Source organism: Puma concolor, chromosome C2 (assembly GCF_028749965.1).
Source record: "Puma concolor isolate L17-30 chromosome C2, mPumCon1.1.hap2, whole genome shotgun sequence".
NCBI classification, from domain to species: Eukaryota; Metazoa; Chordata; class Mammalia; order Carnivora; family Felidae; genus Puma; species Puma concolor.
The window spans coordinates 2,777,194-2,804,121 of NC_141675.1; the positions used below are offsets into that span (position 1 = coordinate 2,777,194).

General features: G+C 47.5%; 1 long non-coding RNA gene across 1 annotated transcript in view; it reads left to right on the forward strand.

Annotated features, from left to right (window-relative positions):
• Positions 1-567: 567 nt before the first annotated feature.
• LOC147577045 (uncharacterized) overlaps positions 568-26,928 on the forward strand; it is a 96,663-nt gene continuing 70,302 nt past the window's right edge. Inside the window, exons 1-2 of the long non-coding RNA XR_015255733.1 lie at positions 568-751; positions 4,504-4,584. This is a non-coding gene — a long non-coding RNA (uncharacterized LOC147577045). The remainder of the gene's footprint in view (positions 752-4,503; positions 4,585-26,928) is intronic.

Sequence of the window (26,928 nt, forward strand, 5' to 3'; positions counted from 1 at the left end):
AAGAAGCTTTGCATAGACACCAGACCAGGCAGAGCTAGCGGTGGTGGCCGCCATATAAGATGTGAGGCTCAGAGGAAGCAGGTAAAATTGCAATGGTTTTGAAAATCTGGTTATCTTGATAATGGACTGGGAGATCATGGGAAACTTTTTACGTGTTCTCCAGAAGCATTGTGTCCACTGAAATCTATATACAGTAAAACCTTGGATTGCAAGTAACTTGTTCTGAGAGTGTTCGGCAAGACGAGCAAACATCTCTAAACAATTTTCGCTTGATAAACAAGGGATGTCCTGCAATACGAGTAGTACGTGACGCCAAATGTCACATGATCACAGCTGAGCCAACGGGTCTTCTCACCCCCCCCCCTTCCTCTGGGGGATTGTGGGTGATCATCTCCCATACCCGGATGCTCGGTCTCAGGCCATGGTGTTTGGCAGGAATCAGTGACTTTTCAGGAGGTTGGAAGGTGCCCATTCATGTATTTTTGTCACTTCAAAGCACCTATGGACAGTCCTTTGCTTTTCCAGACACGAGTAACCTTAGGAATGCTTTGCTTCATTCTAGGTCAGGCTGCCTGCGGATATAGCCCCTTTCCTCGGCTGCCTTATTGCCAGTTACATTAAATACAGTCTATGACAAGAGTTTATTGATACTCTACGGCAGTCAACATCCGTTGATGATGGTGAACGTCATCCTACACAATAACCCTTCTCTCCCTGGTCGCTCTCACACCAGCCATGAAGGGTTTCAAAGGTAAGTGCAGGTGAATTTGTTTATTTTTCTTTATATTTTGTATTTTCTTTATTGTTTTGTATTATATTATGGTGTTGTAATCATTTTCATATGGATATTTTGGGGTTGTGGAACGAATCATCTGAGTTTCCATTATTTCTTGCGGGGAAACTTGCTTTGATACACAAGTGCTTTGGATTACAAGCATGTTTCTGGAACGAATTATGCTCACAAACCAAGGCTTTACTGTATATTCATCTATTGAAAAAAAAACAAGAATGGAAAAGACAGAATTTTAGAATTCCTTGCCCTATATCAAGTCTCATGGCTTGGTCAAAATAAGCTTGGTGCTTTTTATTTGCTTGTCGAGTCTGGATCAAGGTCTTGATTCCCAGATTCTTCTCAACAGGGAGGAAACCAACGTAGCTTTGAATGAAAAGTGACCTTAGGAAGACAATGTGGCCACTCTCCCTCCAGAGGCACTCTCTTGGGAGAAAAATCTTTGTTTTTTTTTTTAATTTATTTTTGAGACAGAGAGAGAGACAGAGCATGAGCAGGGGAGGGGCAGAATCCAAAGCAGGCTCCAGGCTCTGAGCTGTCAGCACAGAGCCCGATGCAGGGCTCGAACTCACAGACTGTGAGATCATGACCTGAGCTGAAGTCGGACGCTCAACAGACGGAGCCACCCAGGCGTCCCTATTGGGAGAAAAATCTTAAGGGTGCTGAGATCTTGGAGGGCTTAAGGTTTTAGGAAGGGTGGAAACTTGGCATGGAACGTATTAGAGACCTAGGGACTGCCAGGCCTCAGGGTTTCTGCTGAGGGCAGAGAGGGAAAGAGAAATGGCTTGACTCACCTCCCTCCCTTCTGCCTCCTGCTCCTTCCCCCCCAGCCATTTGTCTGCAGGCTTTTTCCACCATTACCCAAGGAGGAGGGAGAGCATAAAGCCAGCAGAAGAGAGGACAGTATAGGAGGCTCACTTAGAATGGGCTTCCCTCCCTCTCCCCGAAAATGAAAGCCTTCCCTTACAGAAAACAATGTCATTCCCCTATTCTTGTCCCACCCTGTCCGAAGCCTGCTTTCTCCCAAACAGCACCCCGTTGCTTTATTTGTTTCCTTTCGGGCTTGCTATTGACAGCAAGCATTTCTATTCTCTCTCTCTCTCTTTCTCACTGTCTCTCCACCTCTGTCCCCCTCTTCCTTTTTCTCTCTCTAGCTTCTGGTTCTCTTCTGGTCCTGCTGAGAGAACATAATACCCCCTTATTTGTGACTCTGCAGTGATTTCCATGGCAACCGACCCATGGCCCAGGTACGAGTCTGTGCCTTCGCCATAGGGCTGTGCAAGAGAAAAGGCCATTATGAAAGCTGAGTGTCAGCGGGTTTCCTCCCACAGCCCTCGGCCAGAGAGGAACTTCTGCAGGAGCCAGAGGAGGGACACAGGAATCAAAAGCGGGGTTCCCAGTTTGCTCAAATTTCCCCAGTGTAAATGAAATACCTACAGCCCGGCACATGTGCGTGCGTGTGTACACACACACACACACACACACACTCCACTTCTATTTCTGGCCCTTCAGCCACAGAGCAGTTTGATTCCTTTGAAGGGAATCAGCTTCGATGCTGTGGCCTGGAACAAAGGCTGGGGTTTGAAATGAGACGCGGGCTCAGCAGTTAAGCCTGCTGTGTATGGGACGGGGGGTGGGGGAGAGAGTGGGGACAAGAGCAAAGGCAGGGACAGTTCGGAGGTCATGAGGGTGGTGATGTGGGAATGAGGAAGAGATCTCAGAGCCCCTGACCCAACGATGAACAAGAGAGACATGGGGAACAGAGGTTTCTTTCAACCAGGGAGTTCCTGACACAGAAGCTCGTAAGTGCACATTATTGTGCAGTGAGACTTGAATGCGATGAAATGATAGGCGATGGCCAGGGAGCCCGATCCCTCTCCTCGCTTGTCTCTCTTTCTGTCCTTTTCCTTGGATCTCTGCCTTCTGTTCTATTCCGCTGTCGTCTGGGTCGAGGGAATGCCCTTTGGGGTAGATGCTAGAAAAATCCTAGTCAGATTCCCTCTTCCTTCCTCTCCCTTCCCTCCCACCAGAGCTCTCGAATCCCGATAGAGAGACAAGGGAAAGAGGTCTCTTGCCCGCTGCTCGTGAGAAGGGTCTGCTCACTGAAAACAAACGGACCCGCTGCAGTCTGGAGCCGCGAGGGTGTTCCTGTTTCTGCTGCAACCAGGATGAGTTCATCTTTATTAGGCAGATGTATGGAGGACCGGCTTGTCTCCATAACATCTCCACGGCCATCCGCTCCCCATTTCTTTTATTGATCTGCCTGTCTAAATGAGCACTTCTAAACGCGGTGGGAGTTTTCCAATTAGATAAAAGGCAATTCATGTCGCCTGCTGCCTCCGCACCGCACTAACGGCCCCAGACCAAGAGAGCATATTCAAGACTTCTTGGCAGAACAACTTGCTTTAATCAAGACGGCCCCCTCCCGAGCACCCCCGTCCGCAGGACATTTCTCTTAATATGCGGAGGCTTCCTTTATTGGAGGTGGAGAAAAATGAGCTGTTTCTCCAGGAGTGGGGTTTCAAGGTGAGCCGTGCAGTGAACAGAGAACACACACGGCCTGCTCCCTGGGCTGGCGCTCTAGAAAAGGCAGTTTGGTAATTATTTTGGGGGTCAGGCGATGACTTGAGGATTTTCAGATCTCTGGGGGGGGGTCCTCCTGTCCCCGGATGAGTTGGAGCTTGCCTAGCACTGTGTTCTGAGGGCTCCAGCCACGGTCAGGAGGACCGGAGTGGGGCTGGAGGGGTGGTCCTCTCGCTCAAGGAACTTGGGTGAAGTTGCTCTGGGATGGGACCGGGGGACATTGACAAATACTGCCTTCAGGGCACCTTCAGGGGGGCTCAGTTGGTGGAGCATCCAACTCTTGATTTCGGCTCAGGTCACGATCTCATGGTTTGTGAGTTTGAGCCCATGTCGGGTTCTGTGCTGACTTGGGACTCTCTCTCTGTATTTGTCTCTTTCTCTATCTTTCTCTCTAAAATTAAATATATATATATTTATATTTAATATATATAATATAAATAATATAAATATAAAATATATATATATTTTAATGGGTGGTGGCCCAGAAGTGAACTTCTCCATCCCAGGACGTGCACCACCACCCACTGATGAATCCAGAGGGCCCAGAGTCTGGACATCAGCGGGGGCCTCCCGTGGCCTTTGTAGCTGATCCAATCCTGCCCGAAGTTCAAGGTTGTTTTTGCAAGGCAGCTCTGTTTCTCCTGCTGCTTACCGCTTTCTATTCTAACCGGGCTCATCTTCCACGTAGCTGGGCTATCAGGCTTTCTGATTTGGGGTTCTCCTTTTCTTCTTACCTGCAAAAGCTGCCCTCAGCTGAGAAAAGGAAGATGTTTCAACTACCCCCTTTCTCCTTCTTCTAGATTCCTTTTATACCGTTAGTATTATCTTGCTTACTGCTTAGTCACCAATTAGAGCTACTCGTCTGTATTGACTGCTCACCCCGTGCCAGGCACCATGCTGGGTGCTTTACCGGCCATGCACAAAGTCAGACCTCACCATGGTACTATGAAGTCGATGCAGTTGCCACCCCATTTTATTAATGAGGAAACTGAGGCTAATTACCTCGCTCAAGGCATATAGGTATTTGGTTCCACATGTGTGTGATTACAGAATTCTTAGGTTTTCGCACGCCTAGTCAAAGACGGGTAGTAATCATAATGGTAACGAAAATGTGCTATTTGCTTTTGCAGCCACACGGCACAATCAAGGGAGCGCGACACACAGCTTAGCGACCGTGATCTGTGAACCTCTCCTCGCTGGAACCTTCTCAGGTAGAATGACTTGAGCACCCATTTCCTCTGTCTCTAAAGCACCAGCACGTGCATTGAAGGCCAGAACAGCTCTTCTGTAGCCACTGTGAACACAGATCTCCCGGACAGGGCCCGGGGACGTCATTTGGTGGGGACCATAGAAGGCCTGGGTGGGCTATGGTCGGCAAAGAATTTTCTCTCCTTCTGTGTTGTAGCTTTTAAAGGGAAAGCCTTGGATCATTAGATTTTCTTACAGTGTTCTCTTGCTCGAAGAACTTGGGTGAAGTTGCTCTGGGATGGGATTGGGGGACATTTACAAATACTGCCTTCAGGGCACCCGGGGGGCTCAGTTGGTTGAGCATCCAACTCTTGATTTCGGCTTAGGTCATGATCTCATGGTTTGTGAGTTTGCTGACTTGGGATTCTCTCTCTGTATTTGTCTCTTTCTCTGTCTTTCTCTCAAAAATAAATAAACAAACTTAAAAATAAAAAACAACCCAACCAAATACTTCCCTCAAAAGTGGTCCTTTCTGCTAACCTTAAACCACTGATTTGGAAAGAGCCCAGGACCCTCAACTTGGATTTCTCTTCCCTCTAGACAAATTCCCCTCTCTTATTTATATTTCTTTAAAAAAAATTGTTTTAAAATGTGTATTTATTTTTGACAGAGAGAGAGAGAGAGTGAGCATGAGTGGGGGAGAGAGAGGCAGACACAGAATCTGAAACAGGCTCCAGGCTCTGAGCCGTCAGCACAGAGCCCAATGCGGGGCCTGAACTCACAGACGGCGAGATCACGACCTGAGCCGAAGTCGGATGCTCAACCAACTGAGCCACCCAGGAGCCCCTTATTTATATTTCTTCCAAAGACAGGAGACATTTTTATTCTTTCTCTTTTTTCAAGAGTCTTCATTCTGGAATTCTGGAGTTCATGCCCCAGTCCCCCAAATTGCCCTTTGCCATTCTTCTGGGAGGGCATAGGTTTTATGCATATAAGATTTGTGGCAGCTAGTGCAGGCAGTCTAGACCTATCAAGTCTTAGAGTGATGGTTAGGTGCCTTCTGTCCTACCCTCACCTCAAGTTTATTGTCGTTTGGCTCGACAGAACCTTGAAAGTGGGGGTGGTAGCCGGGGTCTTTTGTAGCCACCACAGCCCCGAGCACCGGGCGGTCCACGGAGATGTCAGCGGCCCCGTGTCGTCCACGTTGGTGCACCGTGAACCCAGAGCAAAGCCAAAGGCTGAGTTATGCATTGTGGTAGGGGGTCATCGCTAGTGGGATGGCTACTTTGCCATTGGGCCTCACACCCTTCCTTCCATTCCCGCTCCTGGCCCAGCATTGGAATAATCCCGAACAGTCACGCTGTCTACATGCAGCCAAGGAGGTGGGCCGTTTCCGTTCGTTCCCTCCTCCCTTCTCTTCCGCTTCTCCCGAGCATGGCGCGGTCTCAGAGGAGAGGCACAGCTTGAGTCCTGCTTGCCCGTGATAATCACACTGTCAGCGTGAGGAAGGCAGAGCAGAGAGAAATGAGACACCTTTCAAATACTGAAATTTCTGGGTCTCTACTTCTCAGCGGTGGCATCTTCTCTCCCGCCAGGCAGTCACAGCGTCACTGCCGCTGCACCTCAGGAGACAGAGCCAGAGGATGATGGAGCTGTGTTGCACAGGGGCCCTGGCCACCTGCTGCTCAGAGTCTCCATGAATCCCCTACAGAAGGCTGTGGAGAGAGGCACTTGACCTTCCCTTAAATCGGAAGAGAGAAGAGCCAGGGACTAGTGTTGGAATGAGTGTCCATTCGAGCTGGGGTGGGGGTGGAGGGTTCACCTTTGCCCTTGGAAGAAAAGGAAGTATTTGAAGCCTCAATAAAGCTTCTGTTCATGATCAACCCCCAGCAGGCCTTTATGATAATTTTTATAACTTCTTCACCCAAAACTCTGGGTGCTTTGAAGGTTAATAACTCGTGTTTATCAAAAACTCCCCTTCAAGGAACTTGGGGAGCCTTGTAGACATTATCTAATTCAGAAGCACCACAGCATGAGGGAACGGGAGATGGGGAGAGGATGAACAGCCAAGATTATTCCAATTTAGCAGAACTAATGATATTAATAGCTCCAACATGGAGTTTAAGTGAGTTTTAGAAAAATCACAAAACAAGTCTTGAGCCATCCGGAAAGAGGTCTCTTTACGTCCCCTCAGACTACCTTCTGGCTCCACTGCTGTGAGCTGGAGGCAGCTGGACCTCACTGGCTCACCTTCCTCATCATAAAAGGGGACAAGAAGTCCTACTTCTTGGCATTGTTGTGGTGTTTAGTAAGGTAAAGGGGTAACATGGTTAATGCTTGGCGAGCATTGCCTCCTCTCGCACTCTCTGTAGGGAGTTGCAGGATACCATTATGGCGGACTAGGGGTGGGGAGGGGGCAATGGGCCGTGTACCTTGTACTCTGCTGAGCGTGACTAAGAATAGGGATACTGGAGGTTGTCTGCGGAGGAGGAGATGGTGGCCATTTCTCTTCTCCAGAAACTTTGACATCTGAAGTCTACAGCCTGGTTTTGTGAGAAGACTGACCCTACCCCCCCCATATCTGGAACAAAAGGAGAACATGTCCTCTGAGTGAGAGTGAAATGGAGATGTGAAGCAATTTTATGGTTCATTAGGGATGAAAAAAGTGTCTCTGCCTGAATTGTCTTTGGGGGGTTGAGTCATTCGTGGAGGCTTACAGTTCTCAGCTAGTTTTACCTATCTTCTGTTTTGTTCCCACTGGAAGAGGAAGCCTCTATGAGAAGGCCCTTGGCCTGTGCCTGCTTTGGAGCACTCCAGAATGGCAACAGACTTCCAATTTTAGAGCAGGACACGGCTTGAGAGAGTTCTCTCTCTCAAGACCCACAAATAAGGATGTGTTATGCGCAATGCTCTTAAGCAGCTGTGGCCTTTTGGGGACTTAAAGCCGTAGGAGAAGAGAAAAAGGAAGAACTCATAAAACCAAAGGATCTTGAGGAGTTCTGCCGGGGTCCTCTCGACTGACCGATGTGGGGAGTCAGGAAATGCACTGCTCTTACCCAGCCTCCCCCATTGCTCATTCTGAACAAGACTCGGGTAAGGAAGAGAAGGAGGCTTCTGTAAGTGCCTCTGTTGGGTGGGTCCCTCCTCATTTTAGGCCCTGCCCATCCTTGAGAATCTATGGGAGAACGGTGAGAGGCAGAAGCTTTCGTCTGGCAGCCAGAGGCCTTGAGGTCCCTTTTGGTCCCCCTCCGTGAGCTCATCTGTCTGTGGCACCCTTGAGCCGTGAGGGCTGTGTGCTAGGCATCTTGCCGCCGATGGCGTGGCTCAGATTCACCTCCTCTTGTCCTGCAGCGTAGATCAAGTGACTTTTGGACTTGCATGGTTTGCACCCGTCAGCCGGTAGAAAAGATAAAGGCAGACAGTGCCAGGACAGGAGAGGTGGTGGACCTCGCCAGTTGGTTCTGGTCATGAAGAAATGGTGACTCAGAAGCGGCTGTCAGGTCGCTTAAATCTCGGGACCAACTTGTCATCTAAAAAGAGTGCAGAATAGTTGCCCTCAGTCCCAGTGGGAGCCGCCCTCAGCAGCGAGACCCATCAACACCAAGTTTGAAGCACAGGGTGGATGCAAAAGAAGTTAAGCTTGTTTCTGTTTCCTGATATAACCAGAGCCTTCCTCTTCCCTATAGGCTAGAATTAATACTCAAAGTTTAGAAGAAGAAGCAAATTTCCCCTGCATTCTCTAGCCTCATACTGAAGCCACACAGATCGCTCTATCATCTCTTGGGACACATTTTTGCCCTGGGTATTACCTGGCAAGTGCTGAAAGCTCCTTCCCTTAGGGGCACCCGGGTGGCTCAGTTGGTTAAGTATCCCACTTTGGCTTAGGTCATAATCTCGCATTGCATGGGTTCGAGCCCCATGCAGGACCTTGTGCTGAGAGCTCTCTCTCTCTCAAAAATAAATGTAAAAAAGAAAAGAAAAGAAAAGCCGCCTTTCCTGGCTCTGAGTTGAGGCACTGGAGCCAGGGTGAAAGGTGTCCTGGGACACTTGCCTCTGGCTATTTCAGCTCCAGCCATTTTAAATCTCAGCATAAATGTCTCAGCAGTGTGTTCTTGTTTTTCTGCACGGGATGGATATGTTCAGTGATTTAACAACCCAGCCCATGACCCAGTATTGTTGTTGCCATTGAATGTGTAATTCTCCATGTACAGATGGGCTTTGATTTTCATTGTCCTCCTTGGCTCTAATTGGGAGATGCTTCATGGGATAGCATAAGATGCAGGTGTTCGGGACGCGTGCATCAATTAGGAGGGAAATCCAAGTTACCCTCCAGCAAGGAAATGGTCTCTCGGGCTGAGAGATGAGAAGAGGCAGAGTGAGGAGAACTTGGTTCCTAGTTTAATGGGCGCCAACTTAGGCTAAACTTAGTAGAGTGAGCTGGAGAATGTATGAAATGGGGGGAGTAAAGCCACGTGTAGTTCATGACCAGTGCTGAACCGAACAATGCTGCCGGCCAATGAGCGTGGCCACGTTTGGTTGTCAGGTCTCCCGTCCACAGGCAGACCGGGTGGGGAGAACGACCCGAGTCTTACCTGTGTGCCAAGTGCTTTGCTGGGCCCAGGGCTGCCATTCCGGGACAGGTATGCTCTCCCTGGCCGCGAGGCCCCTGGATTGTCTAAGGCAGACACCCGCAAGGACGCCCCCCTTCCCCACGAGTTCTTCATTGCCCTCCAAAGAGCTGGACATTTTTGTTTTTCCTGAGAAGCTGCTGTGTACCCACCTGTTCATTTATTTATCAAACGCTGTTTGGAAGCCGGGTATTGGACAGAGTGCTGGCCCCAGAGCCACGAACAAGCACAGTCTTGCCCCAGGGCTCTGGGTGCCTGGTCGGGGAGACAGGCACACGTACTGGAGTTTCCCTCTTGAGGGTGCTAACTGCTGGGACAGATGTGTGCACAGGCGAAGGGAAGAGTTTCATTTGGATTCCGTGTGTGCGTGTGAAGGGAATAGGCCAAATGTGCACGGGGGAGTGCATGCACACATTGTTCAAATGAGCAAAGCCTTGAGCCTTTGAAGACAAGGCTGTGTGTTTCTGGGGGTAAAGAAGGACAGCGGGAGGCTGTAACCCTTCACTGTTCTGCACAGATCACAGGTATAAAGAGGCTTTTCTTGGCCTGCTCCAAGGACAGAGGTAAGCCCACAGTGAAGTTGCCAGAGCTAGCAAATAAAAATGCCAAGTTCCCAGTTAAATTTGAATTCTAGATGAACAACAAATTATTTTTCGAATATAAGTATGACCTATGCAATATTCGGGATATACTATACAAGAAGATAGGCTACTTACCTGAAATTCGAATTTAACCGAGTAGCCTGTATTTTGATCCGGCAGTCTGGGCTACAGGCGTCTTGGGGCTGGAGAGTTCGAGGGGGTCCCAAGGCCTTGGGGGGTCCCGGTGGGGAGCTGCTTGGTAAGATAGGCACTGGAGGTTTTCTGAGGTTCTCATTTCCAACCCTGAGGGAAAATCTGCAATTTTTACTATCATAGCACAAATGAAACCATGTTATGTTACATAATTTATATGGCTAATTCATTCATATATTCGCTTTTAATTCAGTCAACAAATATTTAATATGCCTCTGGGCTCCTTGCCGGGCAATGCGTATACAACGTGAGCAAACGCAGAATCGGGTCCAATTCTTGAGGTGTTATCACGTACTTTGACAGATCTATCACATTTCTGGCGGTTGTCCTATTTTCTGTGCCTGCACCTAGGAAGACACTTACTTTCTGTCGCCTCCACCTCCTCCACTCTTACTGACCCCACATTGTTTTCCACGGCCCTGCTCCCGCCAGTGATCCTGCTTTGAATGGCTTGGATGTACCGACCTCAAAGCTTCGGGTAGATCAGAATCACCTGGAGGTCAAACCATGGGGTGGAGACCAAGAAGTTGCTTTTCTGATGTGTTCCCAGATGAGACCAACGTAGGTTGGGGTTCCTTTAAGGTCCCAGGAGAGCAATCACTCTCTCTACCCCAGTGACATCTCTGACCTGTTCATTTCACGTTTCTCCCTCTGGATTCCCTAGAGCTGAGGGCGAAATGGGGTAATCTGATATCTGGCAGCTCCCAGGGCTATTTTGGGAGTAGGATTTCCTTGTTAACTCGTGGAAGTATTAGAAGGGAAGTCTTTTTGGGAAGAGAAATTTTAAAAATCTTATAAATCAACATTACGGTTATATCATGTAATCAAAGTTGATTGCAGAACATTTAGAAAAATCCTGAAAGAGATAGTTAAAGTGACATAAAAATTATTTATAATTCTGGTATAGTTCCTCCAGATATTTTATATACTTATGTATACATGTATTTCTATATTTCATTCATTTATTCATTCATACACCTGCTCAACCAACATTTAGTGAGTGCCTGCTGTGCTCTAGGGCGCTGCCCTGGGCACTGGGGTGGTGGTAATGGGGAAAAAACCCCAAAGATCTCCACCCTCGTGGAGCCTACATTCTCTTGGGAGAAACCGACCATACGCAACGATATAAGTAAAATATGTAATATTTTAGGTAGAGATAAATACTAAGGATAAAAGAATTAACTCAGGAAAGGGAGATATGAAATGTGTAGAGAGTTTGGGATGATGAGGGAATTTGTTTCTGAGAAGGTGATTTTTAAGTTGGAGCCTGTAGGAGGTTAGGCCACTGGGTAAGAGAAGATTCTAGGCAGGGCAAAGGCCTGGAGTGGGGGGCTCCAGCTGGAGTGTCTGAGGAAAGCAGGAGTGCAGGGTGGCTGGGGGGGGGGGGCAGCAGGTGGGGAGCAGGCTGTGGGGTAAGGCATCAGATCACACAGGTCCTTAGGGGTCATAGTGAGGGCTCTGGCTTTCCTCTGCATGAGGTGGGGACCAGTGGAACAGAGGAGTGGTACCGTTCCATTATTCGATTTCCTTAACAGGAACCACTGTAGCAGCTGCGTTGAAGGTAGATCTTAGGGGGACAAAGGTTAGATCAAGGAGATCCAGGAAGCTGCTACAGTAGTCCAGGCAAGACACGATAGTGGTTTGGACCAGGATGGCGGTGGTGGGAATGCTGAGAAGTAGTTCCGTTCTGGATTCTATTTTGAAGGTGGATCCAGAAGGATTTGCTGCTGGACTGAAGAATGAGGGAAAGAGAGAAATCGAGAGCAAGCAGCTGGAAGAGTAGAATCAGGCATTTACGGACAAGGAGAGATGGCAAAGGGAGTTGGCTTTGTAGTGAATCCTGGGAGCTCAGTGTAGGACAGACGGGTTGTGCCATGCCAGTTAGACGTTGCTTGCAAATGTCCTTCGGGTGATTGGGTGTACGAGTCTGGAGCTGGGGGGAGAGACCTGGCTACAGATGTGAACTTGGGGTTGTCAGCACAGAGGGGGTAATTAACGTCGGCAGGCATGCCACGTGGATCCCCTCGCTGGACAGGTGCACACCTTCCCAGCTTCTGTGTTGCGGCATCCCCTCTTCTGGAGAACTTCCCTCTGCTGATGTGGCCATCTCACCTGGTAGAGGAGGAACCCATCCACCCCAGCCCTGCCATGGCATGGTCTGCAGTGAATGGTTAACCAGCTGCACACGATTCATGCTCTAGAGCTTTCCATGCGGTCAGGCTGGACCTTGTCTCAAGCTGAGACTGCGACATCCTTTCTTCCCCCGACCCCTCTGCTCCTCACTCCCTACAGGTTTCTTCTGAGAGCACCCTCTCCATAAGCCACCCCCCGCCCCCACTCTCTCCCCTGGGCTTTTCTAGGGCACTTCATCTAACGAGACAATTCCTTGAAGCTCCTGGAGTGTGGGGATGTGTGTGCTCCGTGCCTGTGCGAGCCATTCTTCTGGAAGCCTCCGGGCTTTTCAGGTTGCCTGTTATCTGATTGCGCGATGAGTCGGGATGGATTTGTGATGCCACCGGCCTCCCAACACCCTGTCGTTAGCAATGCAAGGCTTGTTGTGGGTACAGGCGGGAGGGCGGGCTGGTCCTTGGGGGAGGCGAGCCATTATTTCCGCCTCGGTGCATTCTAATCATGTTTCCCTCTGTCAAACCTCGCAGCGCTTTCCATCTTGCTGCAGAGTCTCTGCTTCCCTTCCCCTCGGATCAGGGACAAATCAGCATGATGAAGCCTGGCAGTAGATCATTTAGAGATTTTCATCTCTATTAGTAGCCAAGGGTTGGCAGCATCTTTTGAACTGGCGTGTGACTACACGTGTGCATTTTGCTTTTACATAGTAGACGGCGCGGCCTCCTCCTTTGAGATGCTGTCTGTCTCGCACACTGATTTTCAAGAAGAATGGAGGTCATGGAGAAGGATGAATGGGCAGTGAGCAAAGTTCTGTGAATTCTGCCCAGCAGAGTGATTCAGGTATCTGTTGGATCTTTTCTACTTTTCTTTTAAATTGGAGTGGCCGCTACCCGGATCAAGGCACAGGGCATTTTCGACGGCCTAGAACGTTCCCTGGTGCCACCTCCCTGTCAATCCTCATCCCTACCCTAAGTAACCGCTGTTCTTACTTCTAGCGCCATCCATTCCTTTTCCTGGTCTTGAACTTTATGTAAATGGAATCGTACAATCTCCAGCCTTCTGTATTAGACTTCTTTGATCTCCTATTTTGTCAGGAAAATTCCTCCATGCAACTGTATGTCCCATCAGTTTGTCCTTTAAAAATTTCTGTTCGGTATTCCATTGTGTGAATCGGTCATGATTTGTCTATTCTACTCTTACCGGATTGCTTCTGATTTTTGGCTATTTTATATTATCAAAACTATCTCAGTGTCTGTAAACTGATTCAATACCCCTTTCCCACAAAAAGCCTGCACGCTCTATAGGATACGGTTTTGTATCCTCCTCTTCATTGTATAGATGGGGAACCTTCATAGGGAGTGCCAAGGACTTCCTTAAGGTCCCACAGCCATGGTGGGGACAGAGCTAGGATGATAACTCTGGTCTCTCGACTGCTGGTCCAGTGACCTTTCCCAGATCCCTGCTAGCATTGCTGCTGAAATTCTTGACATCCCGAGCCCAGGTCAGGGGGCCTCTCCACCCCCTTGTGTTGGTAACCAAACTGACTTCCTGATCGCTGAGACCCTGCACCTCATTTAGCTGGGACCCGTTCACGACTGAACAAGGGCAGTTTCCCCAGTGGCCCTCCAAGCACAGAGATGCACTCCACACTCAGGTGGCAGCCACAATTAAGTCTCTTTCAAAAGGAAGCAGCGGGAATCCCCACTTGACAGGGTCCGCAGAGCTGAGGAAGGCCTGGCCACGACGGGCCCTTCTGGCTGCCGGTGACCCCTCTGCTCTTCTCTGGTCCGCACTGTTCCTTTCTGCCCCCACAATCTCTATTGCCTTCCGGCTCATTTGGCTTTTCTTTCATGGTTCTTGATTTGCTTTTTCAAGCAAGGCCTCGTCTTTTGGAAGAGGTCGTAGGATTTACCGAGAGTGCTGTTGGCACCCACGAGGCCCCAGTCTTCACGGTCGACCTGAAGGTTAGGTGACCTCATTCCATGTTCACGGACGAGCAAACGGAAGCTCTGAGTTTAAGTACGGTGACTAACTCATCCTGGTTTTCCGAGGACTCCTCCGGTTTTGGCGCCGAAAGTCCTACGTCCTGGGAACCCCATCGGTCCCAGGCAAACAGGGACAGTCCGTCACCCAAAAGTGAAGTGATCTGCCTCAGGTTATAAGCCAGGGCTGAGATCTGAACTCAGGTCTCTCTGGTTCCCAGGTGGTGTCCTTCTGGCTCTCTGTTGTTGGCTTTTCCTAGGTGTTCGTTTAGAACAATTTAGAAGGTATTTTGAGGGATAGGCTTGGAAGCCTAAGGCGTGGGTGCCAGAGTTGCCTCTGGGGCGTGGCGGGAGAAGGCGGGGGGCAGCCTGGGGTCAGCTTGATTTGCAGACGGCCTCAGAGGGGCCCTCAGCCCCTCAGCCTCCCTGCGCCATCTGCCTGACTCATGCTGAGGACAGGAAAAGCCCATTTCTTTAGGTACTGCTGATGAAAAGGGAGGGATAGAAGATAGAGTGCTCTTCCTCATCTCCCGATCTTGAGTCAATCTGGGAGTGTCTGAGGTTTGAGAAAGTGGGATAAGCCAGCCACACATGTGACCCTTTTGGACTACGGCCCGTGAGCTGCTAGGTTCCTAATTTTTGGCTAGTTTTGGGAAGAAGTTGTCTGGGTTCCAGTGGGTCTCAAAGCTTCCCCCGACGAGTTTGTTGTGTCCTTGAGCAGCGCCCCTGCCAGGGGGGTGCTCAGCCCTCTGGAGTGCACCCCAACGCTCCAGTTCGCCAGGGCCCAGCCAACATCCCGCCCCACCCCTCCCCACGGCTAGGGTACCTCTGTGGACAACTTCATCTTCTTTGGCACAGCTTATTTATATTACTTAAGCAGGATTTGACCAATTACCTAAATTAAACTTTCTCTATTAGATTTTACTGTTGGGTGCAAAGTTACGTGATTCATTTTCTATCGGAAGCCAAAGCGAGCTTATTGCCTGATCGTGTGTTTTCGTGTGGCCCCAGGGACGCACAACAATTCTTGGCAAAGGAGTATTCTCCCTCCTGCCCACCCACGCTGACACCTGCTTTTCCCTTCCGCCACCCAGCCAATATTAGGCAGCTCAAAGAGAATTTAAGGGAACACCTTCTAGACACATTTAGGCACAGAGTGGAACAGAGGATTGAGCCAAGAGCCTAAATTCATGGACAGGCCGACAAATAGATATGTTGTCTTTGCTTTAAGGCCGCTGGCTCACGGAAGCGGTAATGTTTTCCAGGGAGGGCGAAGTTGTGTGGGAGGAAGGAGGAGGCCAGGACGGGATTGATGGATTTTCACCTATGTGCCAGGCACCATACTTATTAGACCATTGTATTTTTTTAAAACATTTTAATTTCATTATTATTATTTTTAACATTTTTATTTATTTTTTGAAAGAGAGACAGAGCGTGAGCAGGGGAGGGGCAGAGAGAGAGGGAGACACAGACTCCGAAGCAGGCTCCAGGCTCTGAGATGTCGGCACAGAGCCCGACGTGGGGCTCCAACTCACGCACCGCGAGATCGTGACCTGGGCCGAAGTTGGATACTCAACCGACTGAGCCCCCCGGGCGCCTGTATTTCAATCTCATAGCAAACCTTCTGAAGTACTAGGTTTACATGTGGCCGGTGTGTGACTTGTCCATGTCTCAAGGACTTATCAAGCAGCAGAGCCAATACCTCCTCCAAGTCTGAGTCCAAAGCCCACACTTTTCTTAGGAGTTTAGAACAAATTCCTAGAGGATTCTACTACTGGGGGACTTTAGGAGATACCCACATACCTAACTATATCTCTCATCGGTTTTTCCTTCCAAAGGAGGGAATACCACTTGAGGGACTTAAAATTTATTTTCAGAAACAAAAGACTTTTTGAAATTGTAAATATCCACTAAACAATTAGCTGGTTTCCACAGGCCATTGTGTTTTATTTTATTTTTTTGACCTAATTCATTGTCAAGTTGGCTAACATACAGTGTGTACAATGTGCTCTTGGTTTTGGGGGTAGATTCCCGTGGTTCATCACTTACATACAACACCCAGTGTCCATCCCAACGAGTGCCCTCTTCAATGCCCATCACCCACTTTCCCCCTTCCCCCCCATCAACCCTCAGTTTATTCTCTGTATTTAAGAGTCTCTTATGGTTTGCCTTCCTCCCTCTTGGTTTGTAACTATGTTTTTCCTCTTCCCCTCCCCCATGGTCTTCTGTTAAGTTTCTCAAGATCCACATATGAGTGAAAACATATGGTATCTGTCTTTCTCTGCCTGACTTATTTCACTTAGCGTAATACCCTCCAGTTCCATCCAAGTTGTTGCAAATGGAATGATATTATTCTTTATCACTGCCAAGTAGTATTCCATTGTATATATAAACCACATCTTCTTTATCCATTCATCATTTGATGGGCATTTAGGCTCTTTCCATGATTTGGCTATTGTTGAAAGTGCTGCTATAAACATTGGGGTACAAGTGCCCCTGTGCATCAGCACTCCTGTCTCCCTTACACAAGCCATTTTATTTATTTATTTTTTATGTTATATTTTAAGGTTTATCAAATGTCTTTACATTGCCTTTTCCATTACTCCTTTTTTAAAAAAGTTTTTGTTATAATCACCCAGCGCTCATCACAACAAGTGCACTATTTACTCCCCATCACCTCTTTTCCCCACCTCCCCACCCCTGCCCCTCTGGGAACCATCTGCTTGTTTTCTGTAGTTGAGTCTGTTTCTGGTTTGCCCTCTCTGTCTCTCTCTCTTTTCTTTTGAGTGCTTGTTTGGTTTCTTAAACTTCACATATGAGTGAAATCAGACAGTATTTGTCTTTCTGTGACTGACTTATTTCACTCAGCATAATACTCTCTAGCTCCGACCATGTCATTTCAAATGGCAAGACTACACTCCTTTTTATGGCTGAAGATTATTCCATTGTGTGTGTATGTATATATCTTATCTTCTTTATCCATTCATCTATTGTTGGGCACTTGGGCTGCTTCCATAGCTTCGCTATTGTAGATAATGCTGCTATAAACATAGGGGTGCATGTATCCCTTTGGATTAGTGTTTTTGTATTTTTTGGGTAAATGCCAAGTGGTGAAATTATTGGATCACAGGGTGGTTATATTTTTTTAAATTTTAATTTATTTTTCTAATTTACATCTAAGTTAGTTAGCATACAGTGCAATAATGAATTCAGGAGTAGATTCCTTAATGTCCCTTACCCATTTGGCCCATTCCCTCCCACAACCCCTCTAGTAACCCTCTGTTTGTTCTCCATATTTAAGAGTCTTATGTTTTTGTCCCCCTCCCTGTTTTTATACTATTTTGGCTTCCCTTCCCTTATGTTCATCTGTTTTGTATCTTAAAATCCTCATATGAGTGAAGTCATATGATATTTGTCTTTCTCTGACTGACTACTTTCACTTAGCATAATACCCCCTAGTTCCATCCACATAGTTGCGAATGGCAAGATTTCATTCTTTTTGATTGCCGAGTAATACTCCATTGTATGTATATGTGTGTGTGTGTGTGTGTGTGTGTGTGTGTGTATACACACACACACATATGTGTATATGTACATGTATATACATGTATACACACACACACACACACACATACATACACCACATCTTCTTTCTCCATTCATCCATCGATGGACATTTGAGCTCTTTCCATACTTTGGCTATTGTCGGTAGTGATACTATAAACATTGGGGTGTATGTGCCCCTTCGAAACAGCACACCTGTATCCCTTGGATAAATTCCTAGTAGTGTAATAGCTGGGTCGTAGGGTATTTTTATTTTAAATTTTTTGAGGAACCTCCATACTGTTTTCCAGAGTGACTGCCCCGGTTTGCATTCCTACCAGCAGTGCAAAAGAGATCCTCTTTCTCCACATCCTCACCAACATCTGTTGTTGCCTGAATTGTTATTGTTAGTCATTCTGACAGGTGTGAGGTGATATTTCATTGTGGTTTTGATTTGTATTTTCTTGATGATGAGTGATGTTGAGCATTTTTTCATGTGTTGGTTGGCCATCTGGATGTCTTCTTTGGAGAAGTGTCTATTCATGTCTTTTGCCCATTTCTTCACTGGATTATTTGTTTTTTGGGTGTTGCATTTGATAAGTTCTTTATAGATTTTGGATACTAACCCTTTATCTGATATGTCATTTGCAAATATCTTCTCCCATTCTGACGGTTGCCTTTTAGTTTTGCTGATTGTTTCCATCGCTGTGCAGAAGCTTTTTATTTTGATGAGGTCCCAGTAGTTCATTTTTGCTTTTGTTTCCCTTGCCTCTGGAGACGTGTTGAGTAAGAAGTTGCTGAGGCCAAGATCAAAGAGGTTTTTGCCTCCTTTCTCCTCGAGGATTTTGATGGCTTCCTGTCTTATATTGAGGTCTTTCATCCATTCTGAGTTTATTTTTGTGTATGCTGTAACAAAGTGGTCCAGGTTCATTCTTCTGCATGTCGCTGTCCAATGTTCCCAGCACCACTTGCCGAAGGGACTGTCTTTATTCCATGGGATATTCTTTCCTGCTTTGTCAAAGATTAGTTGGCCATACGTTTGTGGGTCCATTTCTGGGTTGTCTGTTCTGTTCCATCGATCTGAGTGTCTGTTCTTGTGCCAGTACCATCCTGTCTTGATGATTACAGCTTTGTAGTATAGCTTGAAGTCTGGGATTGTGATGCCTCCTGCTTTGGTTTTCTTTTTCAAGATTGCTTTGGCTATTCGGGGTCTTTTCTGGTTCCATACAAATTTTAGGGTTATTGCTCTAGCTCTGTGAAAAATGCTGGTGTTCCTTTGGTAGGGATTGCATTGAATATGTAGATTGCTTTGGGTAGTATCGACATTTTAACAATATTTGTTCTTCCTATCCAGGAGCGTGGAATCTTTTTCCATTTCTTTGTCTTCTTCAATTTCTTTCATAAGCTTTCTATAGTTTTCAGTGTATAGATATTTCACCTCTTTGGTTAGATTTATTCCTAGGTATTTTATGTTTTTTTTTGTGCAACTGTAGATGGGATCAATTCCTTGATTTCTCTTTCTGTCACTTCATTGTTGGTGTATAGGAATGCAACAGATTTCTGTACATTGATTTTATATCCTGGAACTTTGCTGAACTCATGAATCAGTTCTAGCAGTTTTTTGGTGGAATCTTTTGGGTTTTCCATATAGAGTGTCATGTCATCTGCGAAGAGTGAAAGTTTGACCTCCTCCTGGCCAATCTGGATGCCTTTTATTTCTTTGTGTTGTCTGATTGCAGAGGCTAAGACTTCGAATACTATGTTGAATAACTGTGGCGAGAGTGGACATCCCTGTCTTGTTCCTGACCTTAGAGGGGAAGTTCTCAGTTTTTCCCCATTGAGGACGATATTAGCGTTGGGTCGTTCATATATGGCTTTTATGATCTCGAGGTATGCTTCTTCTATCTCTACTTTCTTGAGAGTGTTTATCAAGAAATGTTGTATTTTGTCAAATGCTTTCTCTGTATCTATTGAGAGGATCATATGGTTCTTGTCCTTTCTTTTATTGATGTGATGAATCACATTAATTGTTTTGTGGATATTGAACCAGCCCTGCATCCCAGATATAAATCCCACTTGGTCATGGTGAACAATTTTTTTAATGTATTGTTGGATCTGGTTGGCTAATATCTTGTTGAGGACTTTTGCATCCATGTTCATCAGGGAAATTGGTCTATAGTTCTCCTTTTTAGTGAGGTCTTTGGTTTTGGAATCAAGGTAATGCTAGCTTCATAGAAAGAGTTTGGAAGTTTTCCTTCCATTTCTATTTTTTGGAACAGTTTCAAGAGAATAGGTGTTAACTCTTCCTTAAATGTTTGGTAGAATTCCCCTGGAAAGCCATCTGACTTTGGACTCTAGTTTTTTGGGGGAGATTTTTGATTACTAATTCGATTTCTTTACTGGTTATGGGTCTGTTCAAAATTTCTATTTCTTCCTGTTTCAGTTTTGGCAGTGTATATATTTCTAGGAATTTGTCCATTTCTTCCAGATTGCCCATTTTATTGGTGTATAATCACTCATAATAGTCTCTTATTATTGTTTGTATTTCTGCTGTGTTGGTTGGGATCTCTTCTCTTTCATTCTTGATTTTATTTATTTGGGTCTTTTCCTTTTCTTTTTGATCAAACTGGCTAGAGGTTTATCAATTTTGTTAATTCTTTCAAGGAACCAGCTTCTGGTTTCATTGGTCTGTTCTACTTTTTTTTTTTTTTTTTTTTTTTTGGTTTTGATAACATTGATTTCTGCTCTAATCTTTATTATTTCCTGTCTTCTGCTGGTTTTGGGTTTTATTTGCTGTTCTTTTTCCAGCTCTTTAAGGTGTAAGGTTAGGTTGTGTATCTGAGACCTTTCTTCCTTCTTTAGAAAGGCCTGGATTGCTATATACTTCCCTCTTATGACTGCCTTTGCTGCTTCCCAGAGCTTTTGGGCTGTGGTGTTGTCATTTTCATTGGCTTCCATGTACTTTTTAATTTTCTCTTTAACTTCTTGGTTAACCCATTCATTATTTAGTAGGATGTTCTTTATTCTCCAAGTATTTGCTATCTTTCCAAATTTTTTCTTGTGGTTGATTTGGAGTTACATAGCATTGTGGTCTGAAAATATGCACGATATGATCTCAGTCTTCTTGTACTTGTTAAGGGCTGATTTGTGTCCCAGTATGTGATCTATTCTGGGGAAAGTTCCATGTGCACTGGAGATGAATGTGTATTCCACTGCTTTAGGATGAAATGTTCTGAATAAGTCTGTTAAGTCCTGTTAAGTCCACCTGGTCCTGTGTGTCATTCAAAGCCATTGTTTCCTTGTTGATCTTCTGTTTAGATAATCTCTCCATTGCTGTAAGTGGGTGTTGAAGTCCCTTACTATTATGATATTCTTGTCAATGAGTTTCTTTATGTTTGTGATTAATTGATTTACATAGTTGGGTACAACCACATTTGGAGCATAAAATGTTCACAATTGTTAGGTCTTCTTGGTGGATAGACCCCTTAATTGTGATATAGTGCCCTTCTTCATCTCTTGTTACAGTCTTTATTTTAAAGTCTAGATTGTCTGATATAAGTATGGCTACTCCGGCTTTCTTATGTCAACCATTAGCATGATAGATGGTTCTTCATCCCCTTACTTTCAATCTGAAGGTGTCTTTAGGTCTAAGGTGGGTCTCTTGTAAACAGCATATAGATGGATCTTGTTTTCTAATCCATTCTGTTACCCTATATCTTTTGATTGGAACATTTAGTCCATTGACGTTTAAAGTGAGTACTGAAAGATATGAGTTTATTGTCATTATGTTTCTTGTAGAGTTGGAGTTTCTGGTGGTGTTCTCTAGTCCTTTCTAGTCTTTGCTGCCTTTGGACTTTTTGTTGTTGTTGTTTTTCATCTTTTCTCCCCTCAGAGAGTCCCCCTTAAAATTTCTTGCAGGGCTGGTTTAGTGGTCACAAACTCCTTTAATTTTTGTTTGTCTGGGAAACTTTTAATATCTCCTTCCATTTTGAATGAGAGCCTGGCTGCATATTTTTCCAATTCAGCACATTGACTATATCCTGCCATTCCTTTCTGGCCTGCCAAGTTTCTGTGGATACGTCTGTTGCAAACATGATCTGTCTTCCCTTGTAGGTTAATGACTTTTTTTCCCTTGCTGCTTTCAGGATTCTTTCCTTGCCTGAGTATTTTGTGAATATGACTACGATATGCCTTACTGATTGTCTGTTCTTGTTGAATCTTGTGGGAGTCCTCTGTGCTTCCTGGATTCTGATGTCTGTGTCTTTCCCCAGGTTAGGAACGTTTTCTGCTATGATTTGCTCACATAACCCTTCTACTGGTTTTTCTCTCTCTTCATCTTCTGGGACCTCTATGATTCTAATGTTGTTCCTTTTTAGCGAGTCACTGATTTCTCTAATTCTTAAATTGTGCTCGTTTGCCTTAGTCTGCCTCTTTTTTTCTGCTTCATTATTCTCCATAAGTTTGTCCCCTATATTGCTGATTCACTGTTCTGCCTCATCAATCCTTGCCACCGTGGCATCCATTCGAGATTGCGTCTCAGTTATAGCATTTTTTATTTCATCCTGACTAGTTTTTAACTTCTTTTATCTTTGCAGAGAGGGATTCTAATCTATTTTCAACCACAGCTAGTATTCTTATTATTGTGATTCTAAATTGTGGTTCAGACATCTTGCTTGTATCTGTGTTGGTTAAGTCCCTGGCTGTTGTTTCTTCCTGCTCTTTCTTTTGGGGCGAATTCCTCCATTTCATCATTTTGAAGGGAGAAAAGGAATTGATAAGGTAAAAAAATTAAAATTAAAAAATTAAAACCAACACACACACACACACACAAATGAAATAAATGATGCTAGATTCTAGGTGTGTTTTGGTCTGGTTATTGAAAGGAGCTTGATAGATTAGAGAAAAAAGGGGGAAAACAGATAACATTTGAAAATTTGAGAAAATAAATACAATGAAATAGAATAAAACCACATGATGGGGGTAAAATGGAATTTGAAAAAGTTACCAAAAAGTAAAAAATATAGTAGAAAAAATATAAATATTTTTAATAAAAATGGAAAATAAAAATAAAATTTTTCTCTTTCTGTATTCAAGAAAAAGAAAAGAAAGGAAAAAGAAAAAAAGTTGAATAGATGGATCAGTGAATAGACTGAAATACGATTGAGATTACATTGTTTTCCTCTAGAAGTCAAACTACGAAGCGCTTTATAGTCTGCGCACCAAGCAGGTGGAGAGATTTGTGTTCCTTGAAGCGCGAAGTTGGCCCTGTTGGGCGGGGCTTAGTGTAACAGCTCCGTTCTCCACTAGATGGCGCTGCCTCATTTACTCCGGTGGGTTGTTGTGGCGCTTGTAGGTGTGTACGCGCATGCGCGGGAGCGGTGAAAATGGTGTCCCCCAGCTACTCAAGCCTCTAGTAGCGGAACTCTGCTCTCTGTGACCTGCAATCGCGCATGCGTCATTTGTCTCCAGCTTCCCTCCACTCCCCACTTTTATACTGTCCGTGACCAAGCCGTCAGGTTGCCAGGCGGCACCTCCCTGCTGAGTTTGATCTCAGACGCGGCTGTGTCTTCCGACCCCTCACTTCTGAGGGATTGCGGCTTTGTCCCTCCCAGAGCCTCTGCCAGAGGGTATCCCCGAGCAATGGCCGGTGCGGCTGCACCCAGGAATCCTCGCGGGACCGGGCTGCCGCCGCGGCCCAGAAACTGCAGCCGCCCCAGAAAAAGTTGACGCGATCCTGTAGCAGCAGCGCCTCAGGGATTCCGGAAAATCACAACACACATGTGGCGCCAGGCTTCACCCCCAGCGGCCTTGTTCCAGCACCAGCGGGTGCGGTTGTTCTCCGGGGTCCGCCGACACCTTGGCCTGTGGCGGGGAGGGCACACAGCCTGTAGCGGTGTCCTCCCGGCAGGGGAACCGCCTCTCCTGCATGGCCCGAAGACCCCCGGACTCCACTCTGCTCCTGCGGACTCGCCCTTCCCACCAGAGCACCGCCAGGTATCGAGCCGCGGAGTTTCAGACTCTGCGATCCCCTGTTTTTAGAGTCTGAATGGAACTTAAACCCTCTCCTGTCTCCTTTCTCCCTTTTTAGTTCAGTCCCTGCAGCTGTTTCCACTTTTCCACGTTCTCTCCAGCTGCTTTTGGGGAGGGGTGCTTTCCCCGTACTCTCCACCGCTCCCCCCCCCCCCCCCCCCGCCTCCATCTCCACCCTCTCCCCCCCCCCCCCCCCCAAACAGCTCCCTGCCCTCCGGGGCTTCTCTCTCCCCCAGTTCACCTCTCTGCACCGCGTATCTGCTGAGTTCTGTGGTTCAGGTTGTGCAGATTGTCGTGTTAATCCTCAGGTCAGTTTTCTGGGAGTGCAGGATGGTTTAGTGTTGGTCGGGCTGGATTTCATGGACACGAGAGGTAAAAAAAAAAAAAAAAAAAATCTTCCTGCTCTTCTGCCATTTTGAACAGGGTGGGAAAGACCGTCAAGACTGTTCTAACCCCAGAGTAAGTCAAATATGGCCTTCTAGGTAAACAACAATATTGAATACTTGAATCAGCCAGGCGTGAGTGTGAATTCTGGCCGCCACTGGTCGAAAGCAAGTTCTTGAAATCTCTGGGACAGTTTCTTCATCTACGAGACCAAAGGAACGAGCCCCGTTTTGTAGAGCTGGCAACCGTGTGGGGCAGCGAGGTGTCGACAGATGCTAGTTCCTTCCTTCCTCAGAATTCCTTGCTTCGCAGAAGCAAACCTTCCAAGTCGGGTGAAAACATGAGGAGCCGTTTTCCAGAACACCAATGGAGGACAGACGATGAACCCACGGAGTTTCTTTCAGGGGATGCTTTCTGTACCCCGATCCACCTGACACTTAGCTTTCTCTTTGCTTTTCCCTTTCCTGGCCATCTCGGTCTGTTAGGTCACCTCTGTAGAAGGTGAGCGGAGGAATGATGGGAGACCAATCGATAAATCAGTGTTGCTCTATTTTAGCCACCCTGCGGGAGGGTTTGGCGGATAGGAGTTGTGTACGTTTGCTTGAACATTTTAAACTCTGTGGGTTTCCTCCTGGGAATGCTGCCCTCACCTCCATCGAGAGCTCTGGGAACTTCCCTGACATCCGTTGACAGCCGTATCCCCACAAACTGGGGGACGGAGTTGGCTCCACCGGTAGGTGGGAGGTCTGATGTGGGGAGGGTTTGGCATCGCAGCCACCTACACACCTTCCCACACACAGCCGGTGGCGTCTCCTAGGCTTCTCTGGGGGTCGGGCCTGTGGCTTCCTGCCTCTCACCCCTCACTCAGCCCTGCTTGTGCCCAGGTAGGGCCCAGGGCGGGTTTGGACTCAGATGAACAAGAACAGCCGGGGAGTGGGTTCTGTGGCACGTACCTCCTGCCCTTGCCAGGGGCGCCCCACTCTTTGCTCAATGCCCCAACCATCCTGGCCACTTGTGGATGCTCAGCAGTCACGCCCGCCTGGCCCCACATTCCTCCGACCCCTGCCTCCTGCAGGGATCTAGCTCATTCTTCACAGCTCTTCTGGGAATTAACCGCCCCTAGGATGGTTGTGCTTCCTCCTTCCCGGCCCCCTCTATGCAAGGCAGCTCGCGCTGGGGCTCCTCGGTGCAGACCTTGCCTTCTCGGTTTCCGTCACCCTGCATTATGAAAGAGTGTTGACTTTCGAAGGAGAGGCTGTGACACGTCAACCCTAGCTCTTCTCTGTGTTCTGCACCTGACCCTTCCTTACTCTCCTCCCTGCCCTGGGTGCCCCTGGGCGGTCCTCCTCATCCCTAGGACGGGTTATTGTAGTGGCCTGTTACCTACCCTCCAAACCGGTCACCAGGGTTCCCTCCGAGAATGCACGTGGGACTGCCGTTCCTCCCAGAGGCCTCAGTGGGTTCCCTCGAGCCCACGGGGACTGCACCAGTCTGAGTCAGGGGTTTACTGGAGAGATGGAGGGGCTGTGGATGCGACATGGGGAAGGGCAGGCAGCTGATACGGGGTGTGCCAGTGAGCAGACGACCACCGTGGAGGATGGGAGCCCGATCCCGCAGGGGCCCCAAGACGCCGAGAACGGGCCTCAGAATTGCCACGAACGGGGTGACGAACCCAGCTCTTCTCCAAGGCTCCCACTGATCCTTGGCTGAGTTTGCTCCCAGGAGTGTTAATTATCTGACACCGTGGTCTGCCCTGCATAGGGGCCAGCGGGCTCCATCGGCCAGAGGCTGCCCCCAGGCAGAGTGCAGGCGCCTGCAAGAAGCAGCTGTCGGTGGAGCACCGAGCGCGGAGGGCAGCGGGAGGGGCGCTGGCGGGATCCCCACAGCCTGGCTCGTGAGGCCTCGCGCCAGGCAGCCACCTCCCACCTCTTCCGCCTGCACCAGTTCTTGGGTCCAGTAGCCCCCGTGCTGCGTGCGGGGCCCCGCACACCCTGGCCGGGTTGTTTGCTTGTGTGTTGGTTGGTTGCCCCCATGCTCTTGCTTGTGCTATGCCATCTGTCTTGGATGCCCTTTTCTCATTTCTCCATCTGGTTAACGCCTACACATTTTTCAAACTTCAGCCTGACCTCCTCCAGGAAGCCTTTCTTGACTAACCCCTTCCCCAGCCCGACTCAGATGCCCCTTTGCAACATCTTTCGCCGAGCTGTTTCCCTCCCCAGACCGTGGGATCCGTGGCGCATACTCCCCATGTGATTCATCTTCAAGTCCCTAGTAATGAGCGAGCGTGTGGCCTGGCACATGGCAAATATGTGTTGGACTGAATTATGCATCTGTGTTTCATTGTGAAGCACATGCTTGGGACTCTATACTCGGGTCCTGACTTGAACTCGTCTTTGCCCCACTCTCTTCTCATTGGCAGAGGGAGCAAGGAAATAAAACTGAGACCCCTACCCCCCCCCCCCACCTGCCCCTCTACCAGGGGGAAAAGGCACTTCGTTCTTCCATCCAGAGAGAGTGGAGCTGAAAGTGGTGACCACAGGGAGGCGGAGAAGCCGGAGGGGGTAGAAAGCACTAGGGAAATGCACACGTGCGTGCACGCACGCACAGACACACACGCACTTGTGCATGCACGTGCAGAGAAATGTGGACAGACAGGTCCACATGCAGATAGAGAAAAGATAGAGGAAGAATAACAGACAGACTGAGAGGGACTGGACCCACAAGAAAGGGAAAAGGGGATTGAGGGAAGCAGGAATGCACGACAAGGAAAAGGAAGAGAGAGAAAAGAATGGAAGTCTGGAGACGGGAAAGCGTAAAGTTGAGTTCGGTTGTTGAGCGGCTGAGCGTGGCGGGGACTCAGGACACGATCTCCCGGCCGG